The sequence below is a fragment of the Ovis aries genome, chromosome 6, assembly GCF_016772045.2.
Source record: "Ovis aries strain OAR_USU_Benz2616 breed Rambouillet chromosome 6, ARS-UI_Ramb_v3.0, whole genome shotgun sequence".
NCBI classification, from domain to species: Eukaryota; Metazoa; Chordata; class Mammalia; order Artiodactyla; family Bovidae; genus Ovis; species Ovis aries.
Window position 1 is genome coordinate 111,611,385 of NC_056059.1, and position 22,270 is coordinate 111,633,654.

Consider the following 22,270-nt stretch of genomic DNA (forward strand, 5'->3'; position numbering starts at 1 on the left):
AGAATTTTGAGCATTACTTTACTAGCATGTGAGATGAGTGTCATATGTACAGCAGTTTACTAATATCATTTCCAATCTCCTAATTTATCTGTCCTGCTTTCCTTCCCCCTCCCCCCCCCATAACCATAAGTTTGTTTTCTACATCTCTGATTTTTTTTTTTTTTTTTTTTTTTTTAGGATTTCACAAATACTATTTTCTGTTCAGAAGGAAAAAAGCAGTGCTTCAGAGGGAAGGTCATGTTGGTCCAGGAAAGGGAGGAGTGTTGAGTAGACTAAAAACTACACAGACACGATGCTCCCCATTTCCTTTGTCATATTGCTCTTGTGTCCTTGCTTCTCTCTTCTCATCACAACACAGAAAACCTAGAACTTTTCATTTTTCACAGATCATCCCGGTTCATCTCTTACGAGAGCTCACGGCAGTGGGGAAGGGTGGCTTGTGCAAGACCAGAAGGTGAATTGCTGCCAGTTTATAGATGTGCTAAAAAGCTTCAGTTTGTCCTTAGAGAAAGTGAAAGTGTTAGTCACTCAGTCGTGTCTGACTCTTTGTGATCCCACAGAAGGTAGCCCACCAGACTCCTTTGTCCATGGGACTGTAGTCCACAAGGCTCCCCTGTCCATGGAATTCTCCAGGCAAGAATACTGGAGTGGGTTGCCATTTCCTTCTCCAGGGAATGATCCCGACCCAGGGATTGAACCTGGTTCTCCTGCATTACAGGCAGATTCTTTACCATCTGAGCCACTCAGGAAGCCTTAGAGAAGTGGGGAACTATTGAAGGTTAAAAAACTCAGATAAGGGAGATGGATGATTAGATCTGTGCTCCAGTAATTAATTCATCCAACAAATATTGTGTGTCTATAACTTTCAGACAGTACGTGCTATGATTACTTCAGGGAGCAGATGAAAATCCATGCCTTCTTGGAGTGCCCTTCAAGTAGATGGGGGAGATAAACAATAAGTAGCTTTTATAAAGAAGTAAACAGTATTTTAGAAGGTGATAAATGCATTAAGAAAAATATATAGCAAGATTTCCTTTGTGATACAATGGGTAAGAATCCACTTGCCAATGCAGGAGTTAAGGGTTCAATCCCCAGTCCAGGAAGATCGCACGTGCCACTGAGCAACTAAACCTGTGTGTCACCACTATCAAGCCTGTGCTCTAGAGTCCGGGAGCCACAGCTACCGAGCCCACCAGCTGCAACTACTGAAGCCCGAGTGCTCTAGAGCCGGGCTCCTCAACAAGAGAACCCACTGTGATGAGAAGCCGGAGGCCCCCAACTAGAGAGTAGCCCCCACTCTTGGCAACCGGAAAAAGACTGCAGGCAGCAACAAGGGCCCAGGGCAACCAAAACTAAAGAGATAAATGCTTTTAGAGAGCAAAGCAAAATATAGCAGAGAAAAGTGTTAGAAAGAGTTGGGCTGAAGGCTGTCGTTTTGTATAAGGAAGTCTGGAAAAGCCTCCTTGAGAAGATACTATTTGAATAAAGCTTTAAAGGAGTAGAGGGTTTAAACCAAGCTGATCTCTGTGGAAAAGAACATTTCAGGTAGGAGCAGCAGAAACAAAGGCCTTGGCAGGGCTCGGGGCTTGGGGTGGGTGGGAAGTGGGGAGCAGTGTCTGAGTTATTCCAGGAAACACAGGAATAGGAACGCAGGAAACTGGGAGGCCAGGATGGTGGGGTCAGTGCGATGGAAGGACAGAGGCCAAATCAGGCTGGATGTTGCAGGCCATTTTGCAGGCTTTTCTCTGAATGCAGTGAAAAGCAATTGGATGCCCACGGGAAAGATTCTTCTGGCCACAACATACTGGTGCACCAAAATACTGGTTGAGGATGTGTCGGGAGCCAGCGTGAGGAATTCCACCCGTGACAAGGTCATGCGGCAAGAGCTCTGATGGCAAGGCTAATCAGACCCACAACATATTGATGCACCAAAATACTGGTTGAGGATATAGATCAAATATCCATCACTAAGAAGGTGAAGTGCTATCCTGGTTTCATCCGGCAATGGACTACTCTCCACCTCTAAGTCTTTGAAACAATGTTGTATCTGAAATACATGACACTCGATTCACACTGTACGGCAGAAACCAACACAATATTGTACAGCAGTTATCTTTCAATTTAAAGATGAAATAAAACACACCACACTGTACTCTTCTTCTAAAATATCAGATTACATGTGTTGGTGCTTTCACCAAATCTGTATCTGTCTCTGGGGTTCAAATAAGCCTGGGCTGATGCCATGGGTCTTTTGGAAATTCACTGTGGGATTATCAGATAACAAAGGAATTCTGGAGAAGAATTAGCAAATCATCATTCTATCCATAGTGAAGACTGTGTGTGTGTGTATGTGTTTGTGTGTCTGGACATCAAGCATCCTAGTTGATCCATGACAGTGCCGATTGGTGTCCTTTGTCCTGATGTCATTATTTAACAGCCCCCCTCTCTGCTGGGGGGGCCTTAAAGAGACAAGGCATATGAGACAGAGAGCCACGAGTAGCATCGTGGGGGGACCCAGCCACCAAAGAGTGACCCAGCTAGGGTATTGAGAGGGTAACAGGCAGGAAGGCCAGGGGTCTCCAAACGGAGGAATAGGCTGCAAGTGTCAAACATTTTTTTCATTACTCCTTAAGCGGAAGGAGGAGACAAACTACAAGTGTCAGATTTTTTTCCTTCTCTATACAAAATTAAAAGGAGATTTTCCTAAAATTCTGTGTTGCCATGATGACACCTGATTTCACTTGAACTTAACTTTTCCCAAATCTTGAGCTAACCAATGTGTTTTTCTTATGGAAATGTTTTTCTTAAGCTGTGTTAATGAAACTAAGTATTTCCTTTGGACTTTGCCTTTCTTTGAAATGGTTCCACCGAAGACTAACTTTTTTCTTGTTTCAAATCTTGGGCTGATAATACCTCAACAAACCAGTATTCATATCAATTGTTTTATGTCTGGGGGATGACATACCTCGTGCCATCCTATCTCAAAAATGCATGTTGTGGGAGAGGGGCCTGGTGAAACTCCCTCAGCCTTGAGGTGTCTCTCTTATCTGATTAATAGCCTTCTAACAGACATAAGTTCGTTTGTAAACTAGCAAGGGGCAGGGGGCACTCTTTCTACTCCTTTCTGATGTCTATGTCAGAAGCTTTGCCTATCTATTTTATACTTTAATAAAACTTTATTACACAAAAGCGCTGAGTGGACAAGCCCCGTCACTGGCCCCGGATTGAACTCTCCTCCAGTGGTCAAGAATCCCGGCATCTTTCACGGCTTAGCAACAACCTTCCAGTATCAAGGCAGGTTTTCAGTGAGAGTGGCTGTCAAAAGCAGTAAAAGCCTGCACATATGTTTTTGATTTGTGGTTTTCTCCAGGTGTGTGTCCAGTGGTGGGATTGCTGTGGCATACAGTGGTTCCACTTTTAGTTTTTAAGGCCTCTCCATACTGTTCTCCATGGTGGCTATATCTATATACATTCTTACCATCAGTACAAGAGGGCTCCCTTTTCTCCACAACCTCTCCAGCATTTATTGTTTATAGTTTTTCGAATTTTGTAGTTTTTTCACATCATTCTGACTGATGTGAAGTGATACCTCATTGTAGTTTTGATCCACCTTTTCTCCAACAATTTGTGATGCTGAGCATCTATTCATGTGCCTCTTGGCCTTAAGTCAAAAAGAGAAAAACAAATATATATTAACGCGTATATGTGGAACTTAGAAAAATGGTACAGATGAACCCAATTGCAGGTCAGGGACAGAGACACAGATGCCAAGATAGGACGTGTGGACACGGCAGCAGGGGAGGGGGGGGGATGAATTGGGAAGTCGGGGTTTATATACACTACCACGGGTAAGGCAGACAGGTAGCGGAAACCTGCTGTATAGCACCGGGATCTGTGCTCTGATGACCTGAAGGGTGGGATGGGGGGTGGGTGTGAGAGAGGTTCAAGAGGGAGGGATATATATACACACATAGCTGATCCACTTTGTCATTCAGCAGAAACTGTTGCTGGCCAAAATCTTGGCTTTCTCTGCCCACCGAAGCTGAGTAAAAAAATTCAGAGACCGAGTTTGGAGGAAAGAGAAAGGTGACTTTAATTCTCAGCCAGTGGAGAGGGGCACACAGTAGGTTCACACCTCAAGAACTGTGCCCACCTTGCATGAGCAGTCTAGGGGCTTATATAAGATGAGGGCTCGCAGCCAGTGATGAGGAACAAATATGTCAGGATCTTTATTTCTTCCTCTTGCCTTGTTTCAAAGGCTGGTGTCTGTAACCCTCAGTAAATGAGTCTGGTATTTCGGTGGCTTTGCTGCTTTGCTTCTGAAACTAACTACAAGAGGAAGGGTGCTGTAAGGGTAAACCCCCGACAGAGGATGTATTTAGCATAGAGTCAAAGACAAACAAGTGTGAAGTGTAGTTCCTGCAGACTTCAGTTCAATTCCGTTCAGTTGCTCAGGTGTCAGACTCTGAAAAGGAGACTTAGCTATAGACATGCAGATTTAGGAGCAGTTCAAGTTGGGAAAAAAAAAAAAACAAACTATAAACTTTCAGGCTTGCTCATTATTTTCTTTATCTTCTCTGTTCTTAGGAAAGGGAAAGAAAACCTCATTCCTCTTTTTTTTTTTTCCTTTTCACTGCAACAAAACTAACACAATATTGTAAAGCAGGTATACTTCAATAGATTAAAAAAAAAAATGATGGGACAAATTCAAAGGGTCTTGCAAGCAGAACCAGTCTGCATCCCTCAGGGTCTTACCAGGACCCAGATAAACACACTCAATTTTGATAATTTGAAGAGGGTTTAACAAAGGACCATTTACAAAGGTATTAGGAAGCATCGATACAAGCAAAGCTAGTGGAGGTGATGGAATCCCAGCTGAGCTACTTCAAATCCTAAAAGATGATACTGTGAAAGTGCTGCACTCAGTATGCCAGCAAACATGGAAAACTCAGCAGTAGCCACAGGACTGGAAAAGGCCAGTTTTCATTCCAATCCCAAAGAAAGACAATGCCAATGAATGTTCAAACTACTGCATAATTACACTAATTTCACATGCTAGGAAAGTAATGCTCAAAATTCTCCAAGATAGGCTTCAAAGTATGTGAACTGAGAACTTCCACATGTTCAGGCCAGATTTAGAAAAGGCAAAGGAACCAGAGATCAAATTGCCAACATCCATTGGATCGTAGAAAAAGTAAGAGAATTCTAGGAAAAAAACTTCTGTTTCATTGACTATGCTAAAGCCTTTGACAATGTGCATCACAATAAACTGTGGAAAATTCTTAAAGAGATGGGAATACCACACCACCTTACCTGCCTCCTGTGAAAGCTGTATGCAGGTCAAGAAGTAACAGAATGGACATGGAACAATGGACTGGTTCCAAATTGGGAAAGGAGTGCATTAAGGCTGTATATTGTCACCCTGATTATTTAACTTATATGCAGAGTACATCATGTGAAATGCCAGACTGGATGAAGCACAAGCTGGAATCAAGATTGCGGGCAGAAATATCAATATCCTCAGATATGCAGATGACACCACCCTTATGGCAGAAAGTGAAGAAGAACTAAAGAGTCTCTTGATGAAAGTGAAAGAGGAGAGGGAAAAAGATGGCTTAAAACTTAACATTCAAGAAATGAAGATCATGGCATCCAGTCCCATCTCTTCATGGCAGATAGATGAGGAAACAGTGGAAACTGTGAGAGACTTTACTTTCTTGGATTCCAAAATCACTGCAGATGGTGACTGCAACCATGAAATTAAAAGACGCTTGCTCCTTGGAAGAAAAGCTATGACCAACATAGACACATATTAAAAAGCAGAGACATTCCTTTGCCAACAAAGGTCCATCTAGTCAAAGCTAAGGTTTTTCCAGTAGTCATGTATGGATGTGAGAGTTGGACTGCAAAGAAAGCTGAGCACCGAAGAATTGATGCTTTTGAACTGTGGAGTTGGAGAAGACTCTTGAAAGTCCCTTGGACTGCAAGGAGGTGAACCCAGTTAGTCATAAAGGAAATCAATCCTGAATATTCGTTAGAATATATTCATTGGAAGTTCCAATATTTGGCCAACTGATGCGAAGAGCTGACTCATTTGAGAAGACCCTGATTACGGGAGAGATTGCAGGCAGGAGGAGAAGATGACAGAGGATGAGATGGTTGGATGACGTCACTGACCCAATGGACATGAGTTTGAGCAAGCTCTGGGAGTTGGTGATGGACAGGGGAACCTGGTGTGCTGTAGTCCAAAGAGTCGGACACGACTGAATGAATGAACAACAAAGAAACATTGACTGGAGGGACCAGTGGACGAAATGACTGCAAGAATCTTGAAGGAAAGAGTCCCATAGAGAGGTCAGCAGCGAGCTTCTGTCAATGAATCCAGCAGGTGAGAGGCCGCCTGTAAGGAGGGAGCCAGCTAGGGCAGGCTGCAGTCTGAATGCTTGTGTGACCCCCAGTTCCTATGGTGAAATCCTAACCCCCAAAGATGGCGGTATTAGGAGGTGGGGCTGGTGGGAGGTGCTTACACCATAAGGGTCGAGCCTGATGAATAGGCTCAGTGCCTTATGAAAGAGATCCCGGAGGTCTCTCACCCCTTCTGCCCTGGGAGACACAGGGAGAAGGTGCCCTCTGCGGACCAGGAAGAGGGACACCACTGGAACAGGGACACACTGGTGCCTTCATCTTGGGCTTCCCAGCCTCCAGAATTGTGAGAAAGAAATTTTTGTTGTTTAGAAGCTACCTGATCTTTGTATTTTGTTATAGGAGCCAAATGGGCTGAGACAGGAAATGCATAGCTTTCTCCTTCCTCCCTCTGGGAGAAGATGGGGACAGAGAGTCCAATGGAGGCAAATGGAAAATCTGGGGACCAGACTGGGGACGTCCAGTCCTCAGTCCCTTTAGTATGTGTCGCTGATGGGAACTGAGCAGGAAAGGCAAGTCTGGACAGAAGCCACAGACTGTGGCAGCCTTTATGACCAGAGATGAAGTACTCCCCGTGAGGACTCACAGAGAGGGTGAGGTGGAGACGCTTGGAAAACAGCTGATATCGTGCAAAACGCAGGGAGGCTTCCAAAGGCACTGAGATAGAGACTGCTGGGGTTATGGTGACCCCACTGTGAACTCTGGCATCAGGGGACCCAGGGAGATGAGCATGTGTAGCTTGGAAAGATTTCTGAATTCCCAGATAGTCTTAGTCACGCACACATCTACCGGGGCTGCTGCCTGAGAGCACTGCAGTCCGCTGGCTCTGTTCTCAGGGTTCCGGGGGTCAGCGCAGAGGGGCCAGCGCCGGGAGGAAGGGTGTCGTCATCCACTCTGTGTGGTTTTGAGTCATATGAAGAAACAAACAAAGGGTGCAGCTGCATACACACTTAACTTTGTTCATTTCTCATCTGGAGGCTGATTTGATAAGCACGCCTGATAAGATGAGAAACACATGCCATCCTAAGTGGCCATTTTCCTAGTACATTGCAAGTTGTTTTAGAATGTATTTGGTGATTCTTATGTTATTTCTGAAAAGGCAGTACATACACATGGTTCAAAAATAAAAACAACATACAAAGCCTCACTCCCACCCTTGTCATCTGTTTTGTTCCCTCCCTTTCAGTCTGATAACCATTTGCTCCTTTGTAAAAATACAGGCACATAGGGAGAAATATTATCGCTCCCTACCTTTTCTTATACAAAAGGAAGTGTTCAATACACAATACTCTATATCTTATTTTTTTCTGTTTCCTAACATATCCTAGGGATAACTTTGTATCAACACATGCAGTGATGCCTCACTATTTTTTAAAAACAGATATTAATACATAATATTCCACGGGAGAGGTATTTTAATTTATTTAACCCATTCCCTGTTGGGAATATCACTTGGCTTGTTGGTATTTATTTTCTCTTATTAACAAGGTTTCAGTGAGTAATCTAGCATACTCATCATTTCTTATGCGAGCAGGGATATTTGCAAAACAGATTCCTAGAAATGGAGTCAATGGAGTCAAACACTCTACCCTTCTTCTTCCAAAGAAACAATCCTCTTGATTATTTAAAAGACCCCAGCTTTTAATTCCAGTGGTCTAAAAGTTTCAGGGACAGAGGTAATGCAATCCAAGAGCCGAGAATTCATCCACCAGGCAAGTATTGTGTTGTTGATTGATAGATGCTCTAGCATTCCAAAGACAGTCTGAAAAATTTTTCATTCCTAGCAACAGCAGCATATGCTTCAAAATTACATGGTAAAATTCCCTGGTGGCTCAGAGGTTAAAGCATCTGCCTCCAATGTGGGAGACCCAGGTTCCAATCCCTGGGTCGGGAAGATCCCCTGGAGAAGGAAATGGCAATCCACTCCAGTATTCTTGCCTGGAGAATCCCATGGACGGAGAAGCCTAGTACGTTACAGTCCACGGGGTCGCAAAGAGTCGGACACGACTGAGTGACTTCACCTCACCTCATTGCAAGTAACCATGGACTTTGAAAAAAAAAGTAAAACAAAACACAACAAAAAAACAACCACACCATTAACAATAACAACCAAATGTGAAAAAAAAAAAAATCACTTTCCAATGTTTCTGTTAACACACAGCAAGGTGGATTTGTAACCAAGCAGAGCCCTGTGTATGGGCTCTTCCTAGGACAGAGAACCCCCATGTCCTTGATGTCCTCTGCCTGCCTCTTGTTTGTAGAAAACCTTTAGCTACCTAGGCTTTCCCCAAGTCCCAAAGAATAAGTTTAATCAGAGACATGAGAAAATGTGGAAACAGGAAAACACTCAGGCAAGACCAAAAAAAAAAAAAAAAAAAGAAAAAATTATTTAGCCATTAAACAAAGGATTTTTAGTTCCTCCTCAAGGACTATAAATAATATTCTCAGCCACATCCTTTGAGCTGTTTTGCAGATACTAAAACCCTCACCAGGTAGAAAAAGTTAACTCTGTGTTACCCGGATGCATATAGACCCCAGACTGGAACCAGAAGTTTGATGATATTGACTCCCAATGACCTCACCATTAAGAAGTCAGAAGAATGTCCTTGAGCTGATCATACACCCTATAACTCTCTCCCTCACCCTGTCCTTAAAAACCTTTCCCTGAAAGCCATGAAGGAGTTTGGGTCTTTTGAACATTATCCACCCAGTTTCCTTGTTTGTTGCTGACAATAAATGCTGTACTTTCCTTCACCACTGGTGTCAATAGACTTGGTTTTACTGTGCAAAGATGAATGGACCCAAGTTTGGCTTGTAACAAATGGAGGGAAGTTTTTCTCATCAAGGAAAAACACAAGAAAACCTGACCATTTAAATGCTGTGAAGATAGACCGTACAGTAAAACTTGACCATTAAAAACCTTCAGGAGAAAAGTGGGTTTAGCTCCATGAAACTCCCATCTACCCGAAAACTTCTCTTACAGATCTCCAACATTTGTCTCAGCCATTTTTGTTTGTGGTTAAAGATTTGTACCATAAGGCAGGGCTCAGGTTGGGATGTATTCAAAGAAATATATTGAATCTATATTCTGCAGTACAAGCCACATCCAGGAAGTACACTCAACCATGCTCTGCAGCTAGGTGGAAATGTCTCGAGAATGTGGTGGCTAGGTTAAGAAAGACTGAAAAACATTTTGACTTAGAATTCATTATGCACCTCCTGGCCTTGTGAAGATGGTGTCCTGAATGGAAGGGGAATCTTTTCCGGTTGTGTCAGGCCATCACCATAAACTTGGGTTATTGTAGCATTCTGCAGGTGCTTTGCGCTGTTATTCCTGCTGGTGACCTTGGAGGGTGAGCTTTAGAGTGACTTTCACAATGTTTTTGTGTGATGTAGAATTATGCTGTGGCTAACCAGGTCTCTTTCCACAATTGTCAGTCTTCAGAGTGCTTTTCTGGGCCCAAGACCAGACACCAGTTCTGCTATGTGTCTATCTTGTGACCTTAGCTGCAAGATGGAGTGTCTCCTGTCTGTCAGAGGACAAAGCACATAGCTCCAGGACTGCTGTTAATAGTGGTCCTCCTGATAAAGAAAACACCACACCTTCTCTTCACCAGCCCTTCCTGTTAACATTACAGAGAACTACTTTTATTTATGGGAAATTCATTACAGAGTAAATGTTTAATTTAAAAAATCTAACAAAACTCTCTTTTTTTGTTTTGGCTATACAGTAGGTCCTTGTTTGTTATCCATTTAAAGTATAGCAGTGTGTACATGTCTATCCGAAACTTCCTAACTATCCCTTCCCCCCATCGTTTCCCCTGGCAACCGTAAATTCATTCTCTGAGTCGGTGAGTCTCTTTCTATTTTGTAAATTAGTTCATTTGTATCATATCTCTCTAGAGTCTGCATATAAGGGCTGTAATACAATATTTCTCCTTCTCTGTCCGACTGACTTCACTCGGTATGGCACTCTCTAGGTTCACGCATGTGGCTGCAAAAGATGTTATTTCGTTCTTCTAAATGGTTGAGTCCTATTCCATTGTGTATACGTGCCACACTTCTTTATCCATTTCCCTGCCAACGGACATCTAGGCTGCTTCCATGTCTTGGCTGTTGTAAACAGTGCTGCAATGAACATTGGGGTTGCCTGTATCCTTTTGAGTCATGTTTTTCTCCAGATATATGCCCAGGAGTGGGACTGCAGGTCAAATGTTAGGTCTATTTTTGGTTTTCTAAGGCATCTCCACACTGTCCTCCATACTGGCGGTACCAATTTACATTCCCACCAGCAGCAACAGCAGCGTTTTGGTTAATAATGTTTAATATCAATTAAAGGTTTTAATATGTATAAGATATTTGGTGCCATTTCTCATAATGAAACGGAACAAAGTGTTTCCCACCCGAGCCATGTGTTGTGCACCACAGCTGGTGTGCTGGTCTTCACTGTGGATGGTGTCGTGGAGCATGAAGACAGTCACGCAGTCTCCGCAGTGCAGGGCTCTTTCGCAGTGCTGTGCACAGGAGTCCATGCCTGGAGTGCAGTTCAATGCCACTCCTATGAAAGGAGTCAGTGCTTTGAAATGGATGGGTCTGAAGTTACTTGACCTCCGCCACCATCAGGGTTCCTAGTTATGTAAAATAGAACTGTCTCCCAAGAGTGCATTATAGGATATTAAGTTCCAAAGTCTCTTGGAGGGGAAGGAACTAGGAAAGAATCAGGAATAATATCCAAATGACATCACTTGTCCAGTAGAGAGCCTACTGCCCAGATCTCTGAGCAAAGGGACTGAAGCTTGGACCATGGATGTGCAGTCTAGGAGCTGACCAGCAGGACTTCCCTGGTGGCACAGTGGATAAGAACCCACCTGCCCTTGTAGGGGACATGAAGTCCATCCCTGGTCTGGGAAGATTCCACGTGCCACTAAACCTTTACACCACAACTACTGATCCTGCCCACCTAGAACCCGTGCTCCACAAGAAGAGAAGCCGCTGCAATGAGAAGCCCATGAACCACAAGGAAGAGTAGTCCTGCCTTGCTGCAACTAGCGAAATCCTGCACAGAACACAGCGAAGACCTAGTGCAGCCGATAAATAAATAAATAGAAAAAAAGAAAAGATCTGACTAACAGAACCCCATCAACACTGCCTCAGAAAGTCTGATGTGATCACACTCAGTTTCCAAATCTACAAAGTGAGCAATAGCGAGAATGCCTACCCCACGGAGTTATTTCTAGAATTTAATGACTTAATATGTGTAAAGAGTCTGTTACTGAGCCAAACATGGGTCTATTTGCCCGCATGCAGCAAAGCCAACCTACAGGCACTGGGTTGCAGTGAAGGAAAGTACAGAGTTTATTGCAGGCATCAAGCAAGGAGAACTGGCAGCTCGTCCTCAAAGACTCAGACTCCCTGATGACTGTCAGGGAAAAGGTTTTAAAGGCAACATCTGGTGGGAGGGTTGCAATTTGTGGATTTTTTTCTGATTGGTTGGTGGTGAAGGTAACGCAATGTCATTTTGAGAGTCTCAGTCATCAACCTTCTGGTTCCAACCAGCCGGCAGTATCTGTGCTTGTGGTCACCATCCTTCATCAGGGTAGGGGTCTTATTTCTAGGAGGACAACTCAGGTGTCTATCAGATTGTTATATATCTCTCTTGAGGAGTAACTGGAATTCTGTTTTATTGCTGATCTGTTGTTATTACTTTCCTTGTTTAACCGCTTTTCCTTTGTTTCTGCATTTCCTCACTTCCCTAATTAGTAGCTGCTTAAGTCTGTTCTTTGAAACTCAGGGCAGGCTTAGGAGACTAAAGTCTTTTTCTACAAACAAGAAACAGGGGACAGAGAGGGGCTTTTGTGCTTAGGAGGGCCCTATAGGGTCCTGCTTTTTTAAAGCCCAGTTCAGTGTGTCCACATAGCAAATGCTTCCTCTTCCCCCTTTTCCTTTCTTATTTTTTATTTTTCTCTGCCTCTGCCCCCTTTCTTCCTTATTCCCAACGCATGAGTGATAAGAAGCAGAGAATAAATAATTTTGGAACTTCCCTGGTGGTCCAGTAGCTCAGACTCCACGCTCCCAATGCAGGGGACCCAGGTTCCATCTCTGCTCAGGAAACTAGATCCCTTTTGCCTCAATTAAGAGTTTGCACACTGTAATAAAGATCCAAGGTCTCATGTGCTGCAGCTAAGACTTGGCACAGCCAAATAAATGAACAGAAATTTTTAAAAAGAACAAAAGACAAACCGTTCTGCTTATGGAAGTGATTTTCTCTGTTTCAGGGCCAGAAGGGGCTAGAGGGTGCAAGTGCCCAAAAGCCACCTATTCACGGGATAGTACCACAAACTAAATGCTAAACACACATCTCTTTCCATTTCTCTCCCCCACACCCTGCCCTGTTTCTCCACTGACATCACATATGAAATGGGCTGGCTTCATATCAGATTCCAGAAAGGTGAGAGGACACTGCACCAGAGAATGTAAAAGACATGGGGGCAGGTCTTCGTTTTTTAGCATCTCTATTGAGATGTATTGCACATACCATAAAATTCATCATTTTTAAGGTATTGATATAAAGGCAAAAAGTAGTATGAACAACAGCACAAGCAACTCCTTGTTTAACTAGCAAAGAATTTATGGCACCCTTGTTATCTAATCTTCCTTGGGCTCAGGAATTTGGGCATCTCTGTTATGTGGCAATGCTTTTTGCAGTCTCTTTGGCTATTTGACCAATGGTGCTGATAGATTTTTAATTATGTTTCTGTTTACACGTTCTTCTGCACTGGGAACCAAGACTCCCAAGAGACTTTGTCATCAGGTACCTTGGTATTCCGCTAGCATGGATCTCTTGAGTCTATAATGAAGACAAAAAGGAAGTCATCTGTTTCCTTATATATAGGCAATGGGTAATGTAAACCCAATAAAAATAAACCTTCTATTTTCAAGTTGTCAACCTAAAAGAAAAATTCACAACAAAAGAGTTGTGAGTTAAGTTTTATTTGGGGCAAAATGAGGACTGCAGCCTGAGAGACAGTATCTCAGATATCTCAGAGGAACTGCCTCAAAGAGGCAGCGGGGGAAAGGTCAGTATATATGAGATTTTAGTGAACGGGAAATACTTGCAATCAAGCACATGTTTTTCCAGAAGGTTTCTACTAGTCTCCTGAAGCTCTGCTAGTCATGAGGAACATTCATCGCCAGGAAGGATTTTGGTGCTTCTCTAGATATGAGGAGATATAAGAATTGGACACACAAAATCTGCTCCTGAAAATACCTAACTACCTGAAGACCTGTCCTGCCAGTTTTTCCCCCAAGCACAGAGTGCCTCATTTTTGCTCTCCACCCTGAACTCCTTTCAGGGGGTATTGAAGGTTAGCAACTGCAGCGGCTCATGATGTAATCCTTCTGGAGGTGGATGCCCAGTGCCCATGGCAAGGGCCAGTGGATAACTGACACAGCTATGAAGACATTTATGTGACCATCCTTGGGAAGGTGGGTCAACTCAATACCACATGTGAAGATGAAACCTGGGGGAGGAATATATAAATCCCTCCCAGGGGGCTCTCACTGACCATCTCATTAATTGGAAATCTTGTCAACACAACACTAAATGATGGGTTGTTTCTCTTACAAGCTTTCCAAAAGTCATTTGTGTTGTATTTGCCATGTGGGAGTTGCTGGCCTACTTACTCATATTTTTCTCTTTAGGACATTTTTCAATGAAGGAAGGGAAAGAACAACGGAATCCTGGGATGTATTGTGCTTGGTCTCTGAGAATTGGGGATGGTATCAGACCAGGGCTGAACACATTAATATGTTAAAAAAATTGAACTGAAAAGTGTTGCAGGAAGGGGAACCCTTTCCCGGGGTCCAGAGCGGGCTCTTGTCTATCACTCAGAAATGAATTGTCTGAGGAGACACACACGTGCTGACAAATAGAGAGACCTTGTTGGGAAGGGATGGCCCCGTGGAGAGTAGCAGGGAGCCCAAGAGGACTACTCTGCCATGGGGCTCAAGATCTTGAGTTTTGCAGTAAGAGGGTTAGTTTCCAGATGGTTTCTGGCCAATCAGTCTGACTTAGGGTCCGTCCTGGTGGTGCACGCATTGCTCAGCCAAGATGGATTCCTGTGTATTGAGGATCCTGGGAGGTTGGTAGGACGTATGGACCGGAGTCTTCTCTCTCTTTTTGGCCTTTCCTGGATTCTTCCAGTTGGTGGTAGTTTATTAGTTCTGTGTTTCTTAACAGGGCCTCCTGTTGTAAGATAACTCATGCAAATGGTTACTATGGAGCCTGGCCAGGGAAGTCAGGGTTGGTTAATGGTTCCCCTAACAAAAGGTTAGGGAAGTCAGTCTATGTGGGTGCTAACATTAGGAAGATCTGAAAAGTCAGTGATGAGGATTATGAGAGGCTTATATCAAAACTGTGGGCTTCCTTGATAGCTCAGTTGGTAAAAAAAATCTGCCTGCAGTTCAGGAGACCAGTTCAATTCCTGGATCGAGAAGATCTCCTGAAGAAGGGGTAGGCTACCCATTCTAGTATTCTTGGGCTTCCCTAGTGGCTCAGCTGGTAAAGAATCCACCTGCAATGCAGGAGACCTGGGTTCAGGCCCTGGGTTGTGAAGATTCCCTGGAGGAGGACATGGCAACCCATGCTAGTGTTCTTGCCTGGAGAATCCCCATGGACAGAGGAGCCTGGTGGGCTATAGTCCATAGGGTCACAAAGAGTCGGACATGACTGAGTGACTAAGAACAGAACAGCACAGCGCATATCCGTCTTGTGTTGACTTGGGAATGTGATAACAGATCCAACAGTTGCTTAGATTGTGTTCAGTAGCTATGCTTTGGGACAACTTTATACTAAAGAATTTTCTTTCCATCCTATATATTGGGGCAAGAGACATCTAGAAGTAAACAATAGCTTTTACTTTTGATTGGGAGACAAACATTTGGAAAGCAGTTCAACTGAACTAGTAGGATGGATCATACAGGCCTGGTCCAGACCCTTGAGTTTCAGCCATCTACTACTGTCTTATTGTAACCTTCTTCTTCTTCTCATTTTGTGATCCTTTTTTTAAAAAAGACTACTTCATGGTACATTTTCTTCCCAGTTGGCTCAGTGGTAAAGAATCCACCCGCCAAGCAGGAGATATGGGTTTCATACCTGGGTCAGGAAGATCTCCTGGAGAAAGAAATGGCTACCTACTCCACTATCCTTGTCTGGGAAATCCCATGGACAGAGGAGACTGGAGGCTACAGTCCATGGGGTCAAAAAGAGTCAGAGATGACTCAGCGACTAAACAACAAAAGCATGTTACATTTAGAAATATTTAACCTATAAGCATTTAGTTTAAAAAGATTATTTATTTTAATGTAATTGGCTGTATAGGACCTCAGTTGCAGCACGTAAGATCTAGTTTCCTGACCAGGGATCGAATCCGGGCCCCTTGCGTTTCAAGGGTGGAGTCTTCAGTCACTGGACCACCAGGGAAGACCTATAAGCACTTACGTTTCAACAGAATTGAATAGAACTCTTCTATGGATTAATTTTGGCAATACCATCCAGAAACAGAAACACACCATATTTGTAACATATAGACAGACATCTAGATAGAAAGATCACCTAGTTTTCATTTTAAAACATGAATCATGTGAATCATGTATTAGAGTATAAAATTCATCGTGTGTGTGCGTTCAGTCAGGTCTGACTCTTTGCGACCCCATGGACTGTAGCTCACCAGGTTCCTCTGTCCTTGGGATTCTCCAGGCAAGAGTACTGGAGTGGGTTGCCATTTCCTTCTCCAGGGGATCTTCCTGACCCAGGGATTGAACCCAGGTCTCCTGCATTGTAGGCAGATTCTTTACCAGCTGAGCTACAAGGTTTTAAAAATACATTCACATATACATTATATATGTTATGTATATGAATAATCTTATTTGCAGTGCATGTGTTGGTTCATAAATAATCATAAGAAAAAATTAACTTTACTTGCTTTTCAAAGGTCTCCCCCCTATCTTTTTTTCCTTTTAGTTTCTACTGATTGAGTCAGATAGAGCTTCCCAGGTGGCTCTAGTGGTAAAGAACCCACCTGCCAAGGCAGGAGACCTAAGAGACATGGGTTCACTCTTTGGGTTAGGTAGATGCCCTGGAGGAGGACACAGCAACCCACTCTGGTATTCTTGCCTGGAGTATCCCATGGACAGAAGAGCCTGGTGGGCTACAGTCCATGGGATCACAAAGAATCAGACATGACTGAGTGCCTTAGCATGCACAGCACAGTACAACTGAGTCAGTCATAGGCTCCCGCCATGTGGGCTGTGTTCACATTTTGAGGACTGGATTAAAACAGTTATGGCTTTAATCTCTCTCCTAGAAATACTTTTGTTCTCTTGGTGTCACAATTTTGAAAAAACTGTTTGTCGCGCTAACTTTCTCTAACTGCATACATGAAAGGCAGTTTGTAAATGTCGAGAGAGCCACATCTTGGCCACTTCAGGGTGAGATAAGTATTTGCAAGGACTGGTTCCATCTCAGATGTACATGAATTCAGCTGGAGTTCCACGGGCGGCTGCCAGACTGGAAGCTGGTAGGCTTTAGAAGCACAATTTCCCTTTTTCTTTTAGTTTCATTTTACTGTAAAGTACAGATCTTTCTAATTTTTAGCCATGTTAAAAAATATTAGCCAACTCACTTCACTCCAAAGTTTCCTGTATCCTTTTCCTGCCTAGAAATGCCATCTGTGTGACTTGCTCAGAAATTCCCCGTTTCGCTAAGAACTTCCTCCTCTATCCCCTGCTAAGAACTTCCCCTCATGTCCTCTGCTTAGAAAATTCTCCCTAGGTCCCTTTCACCTAGGGAATCTACTGCTACTCCTTTAAGATCCCAAGTCTTGGGACCACCCTGTGGTCCAAGGGCTAAGACTTCACATTCTCCACACAGGGGGTTTGGGTTTAATCTCTGGTCAAGAAAATAGATCCCACATGCTGTAACCAAGAGTTCAAATGTCACAACTAAAGATCCTTCATGCCAAAAGTAAGACCTGGTGCAGCAGTCAAATAAATAAATAATTAAAGAAACCCCAAGTCTTAGGAAAATAGCCAAACAGAAGTCGTGGAGCATCACGTAATACAAGAAGATCCAGCTATCAGGAAAAATTCACTGAAGCCCCTGAAGAGGGATGTGAAATACATCTAGCAATGCCTATGGCAGTAATCAACAAACAATCTCTAACAGGAATAGAAAAGAGGTTTAGTGGAGCCAAACTGGGGGCTATAGAAGCAGTGGAACTGCTCAAGAAGCAGTGGAACTGTTTTCCACTGGATTATAAAATGGGAGAGGCTTATCAAGGCAAAACCCATACCATTTCTTAAGTCATTTGTCAAGAATCAATTGGAGCTGTAGGAAATAAGACAGCTTGTAAGTAAGGGTAGTTTGGGATCTGAAATGGCCGCACACTACAAGGGGAGACCTTGAGACCATGGGGCTGCAGCTCTGTTAGCAGATATGGTTTTGAGCACGGTGGTGTCCTTGAGTCTGAGTCAGTTCAGAAAACTCAGGTTCTCAGTGATGCGGGACTGTATCTGAAACCACATCCACAATGGCCATCAGGTTCCATTTTCCGTTGCCTGAACCACAGCTACTCCATTTTGATTTTTAAATGGTTAAAGCAAATGTACAAAGTATGTTATAATGGGCCACAAAACGGGGGGTCCTACTCAGGGTAAAGTTTAAGCTAAATCGCTTTTAAGCCAGAATGACTTCCCCATGTCTCAATATGGAAAAAGGTCTTCCATCAGGTTTTATAGGGTTAAAATATGTATTAATTTCCAATTCCTTCTGATTTATGTCATTCTTTTTCTAACATAAAGAATATTTTAAATCTACACAATTATCCTTTAATTAAAAATAAATTTTAAATAAGAATACTATTTTATTCAAATTCCAGAACTCATTTTAAGAAAACCATAGGGGATGTGCCCAGAGGTTTTTTTTTTTTTTTTTTTTTCTTTCTGGATGCTATCATAGCGTCACAAAAGATTGGAAATAGTTGAAACTGAGATAATGATCAAATAAACCATGGTAGGACAATACTGTGGAAGGCTATACATTGTTAGAAATACTACTGATGAAGAATATTTAAAGAGGGTAAAATATCTGTTAAAATCCTAGAGTATAAATGTTAGGAAAATCATATATATAATAACAAGTTATTATTATTATTAATGATATTTATTCCAGAATGAAGTTATGAGTAATTTTATTTTCTTCTTTGTAGTCTTCTTAATTTTCAAAATTACATACGGCCAGAGACTGGGTAGGACTGTGAGAGCACCAGTTCCAACCACTAGACAAGGCCCTGGCTTTGCAGAAAAGAATTTCCACAAAGACAGGAAGTAGTGAAGCAAGTAAAATATTTACCAGAAGGGAAAAAGAGTACAGTAAGTGTAGAGAGACAAACAGCGGAGTGGAGAGAGAGAGGATCGCTGAGTCACACCTTCATGGCCATTTGAATTACTTTCACGGGACATTTCTTCTGGATTTCCCTTGGCCAGCCATTTTTATTTCCCCGGTTCACAGTTCATATCTGGTGTATGTTCAGCTCCTCCCAGGTTTGCACATGCATCTCTTACCCCTACGAAGAGGTGTATGGGTAGAGCATCTCTTGACATCATTCCCTTTTGACCTCCAAGGAGGCTTTCTGCACTTGTGTGGCCAAGGAGGTCTTCTAATTTTCAGAACGAGAAATATGTGGTCTAGGCTCCTCCCTTAATTGTCCTGCTATTCTTGTCTTGGGAGTTTGAGACCACAGGGATTGAATCTCCCAGTCACTTAGCCCTGGGGCGGTGGGTGGGGAGGTGATTGTTGTTCACCTGCTCAGTCCTGTCCAACTCTTTGAGACTTCATGGACTGCAGGACGCCAGGCTTCCCTGTCCTTCACCATCTCCCGGAGCTTGCTCAAAATAATGTCCATTGAGTCAATGATGCTATCTAATCATCTCATTCTCTGTCCCCACCTTCTCCTGTTCTCAGTCTTTCCTAGCATCAGGCTCTTTTCCAGTGTGTCAGCTCTTCATCAGGTGGGCAAAGTATTGAGCTTCAGCATCAGTCCTCCCAATGAGTATTCAGGGTTGATTTCCTTCAGGAGATCGAGGGTGTCCAACTACCTCCTGCCTTCTTATCTTGATGAGTTTCTCTGGTCCCTTTGATCTTGCCTTGGGTGATTTCTTGGCTTCTCCTTGATTAGCAACTGTTGGAATCCACCCCCTGAAACACAGTAAAATCATGAAAGTTGGAGTCTTACAAGAAATGGGGAACAAAAAAAAAAGCCTTCTGTGTTCAGAAGCCCACAGGACCTCCTCAGTTTACATGTCATTATATATTTGTTAAAACTTGTTCAATATACAGTACCAAGGGTCAATGTTAATATAAAAGTGTTGTTCCTCAGTTATGTACTACTATTTGCGACCCTATGGATCATAGCCCGTCAGGCTCCACTGTCCATGGAATTCTCTAGGCAAGAATACTGGAATAGACTGCCATTCTCATATTCAGGGGATCTTCCTTACCCAGGGATCAAACCCGGGTCTTCTGCATTGCAGGCAGATTCTTTACCATCTGAGCCACCAGGGAAGTCTAATTTTAACATAGCATATGAACTTTGGGAGGAAAGTTATGACCAACCTAGGCAGCATATTCAAAACCAGAGACATTACTTTGCCAACAAAGGTCCATCTAGTCAAGGCTATGGTTTTTCCAGTGGTCATGTATGGATGTGAGAGTTGGACAGTGAAAAAAGCTGAGTGCCAAAGAATGATGGTTTTGAACTGTGGTGTTGGAGAAGACTCTTGAGAGTCCCTTGGACTGCAAGGAGATCCAAACATAAAGGAGATCAGTCCTGGGTATTCTTTGGAAGGACTGATGCTAAAGCTGAAACTCCAATACTTTGGCCGCCTCATGCGAAGAGTTGACTCATTGGAAAAGTCTCTGATGCTGGGAGGGATTGGGGGCAGAGGAGAAGGTGACAACAGAGGATGAGATGGCTGGATGGCATCACTGACTGGATGGACATGAGTTTGGGTAAACTCCAGGAGTTGGTGATGGACAGGGAGGCCTGGCGCGCTGCGATTCATGGTGTCGCAAAGAGTTGGACACGACTGAGTGACTGAACTGAACTAACTGACTGATGAACTTTGGGTGATTATGATGTGTCAATGTAGATTTATTTGTTGTTCGGTCACTAAATGTCCGACTCTCTATGACCCCATGGACTGCAGCACGCCATGCTTCCCTGTCCTTCATCATCTCCCAGAGTTTGCCCAAACTCACGTCCATTGAGTCAGTGATACCATCCAACCATCTGTCCTCTGTGGTCCCCTGTCATCCCCTTCTCCTCCTGCCCTCAATATTTCCCAGCATCAGGCTCTTTTCTAATAATCTGGCTCTTTGCATCAGGTGGCCAAAGTATTGGAGCTTCAGCTTTAGCAATAGTCCCTCCAATGAATATTCAGGACCGATCTCCTTTAGGATGGACTGGTTGGATCTCCTTGCACTCCAAGGGACACTCAAGAGTCTTCTCCAACACCACAGTTTTAAAGCGTCAATTCTTTGGCACTCAGTCTTCTTTATGATCTAATTCTCACATCCGAACATGACTACTAGAAATACCATAACTTTGACTACACGGGCCTTAGTCGACAAAGTGATGTCTATGCTTTTTAGTGTGCTGTCTAGGTTGGTTTCATGATTGTAGATGGTGATTGCAGCCATAAAATTAAAAGATGCTTGCTCCTTGGAAGAAAACCTATGACAAACCTAGACAGCATATTAAAATGTAGAGACAATACTGACAAAGGGCTAGTCAAAGCTATGATTTTTCCAGTAGTCCTATTTGAAGGTGAGATTTGGACCACCAAGAGGGCTGAGCACTGAAGAATTGATGCTTTTGAACTGTGGTGTTGGAGAAGATTCTTGAGAGTCCCTTGGACTGCAAAGAGATCAAACCAGTCAATCCTGATGCTAAGGCTGAAGCTCCAATACTTTGGCCACCTGTTGCAAAGAACCAACTTATTAGAAAAGAGCCTGATACTGAGAAAGATTGAAGGGAGGAGGAGAAGGGGACAACAGAGGACAAGAAGGTTGTATGGCATCACCAACCCCAATGGACTTCAGTTTGAGCAATCTCCAGGAGTGAAGGACAGGGAAGCCTGGTGTGCTGCAGTCCATGGGGTCAAGATGAGTTAGACATGACTGAGTGACTGAACAACGACAGGTTGGTTTATGAATTATAACAAATGTGCCTCCCTGGTGGAGGAGGATGTGGGAGGGAAGGCAGTGGGTGTGTGGGGGAAGAGGTATATGGGAACTCATTCCTGTCTTCTCACTTCTGCTGTGAATCTAAAACTGCTCTAAAAGCTTGTTTATTTAAAAAAAATTTTTGAAAATCAGTGAATGATATACAATATCCTTCCTTTCAGTGAATTTGATTTGGGGCTTTCTTTTGAGTGTTTGCTTATTTTGTTTTTAGCCTGCTCTTAAAAAAAAGAAAAGACTGAGAAAACATAATTTCACAGTTGTCTCCTAAATATTCAAGAATGTGTTCCTCCTCCCAGCTGAGATATTTGACCTTTAGCCCTTTGTGTTGGAATATAAGAATGGAAAGCACAAGTGTCTGAGGGACTGAAATAAACATCTTATAAAGGAAATCGTTGAGAAGATTTTGGCATGGCTTTGGGGAATTCTGGGTGGTTTGTGATGCATATGTGTAGTTAGTAGCGTATAATCTTTGCCCAAGTTAAATTCACCCAGGCTAAGTTTGACAATGAGTGTCCTTTCCTGTTGTCTTTGAAATTCAGCATC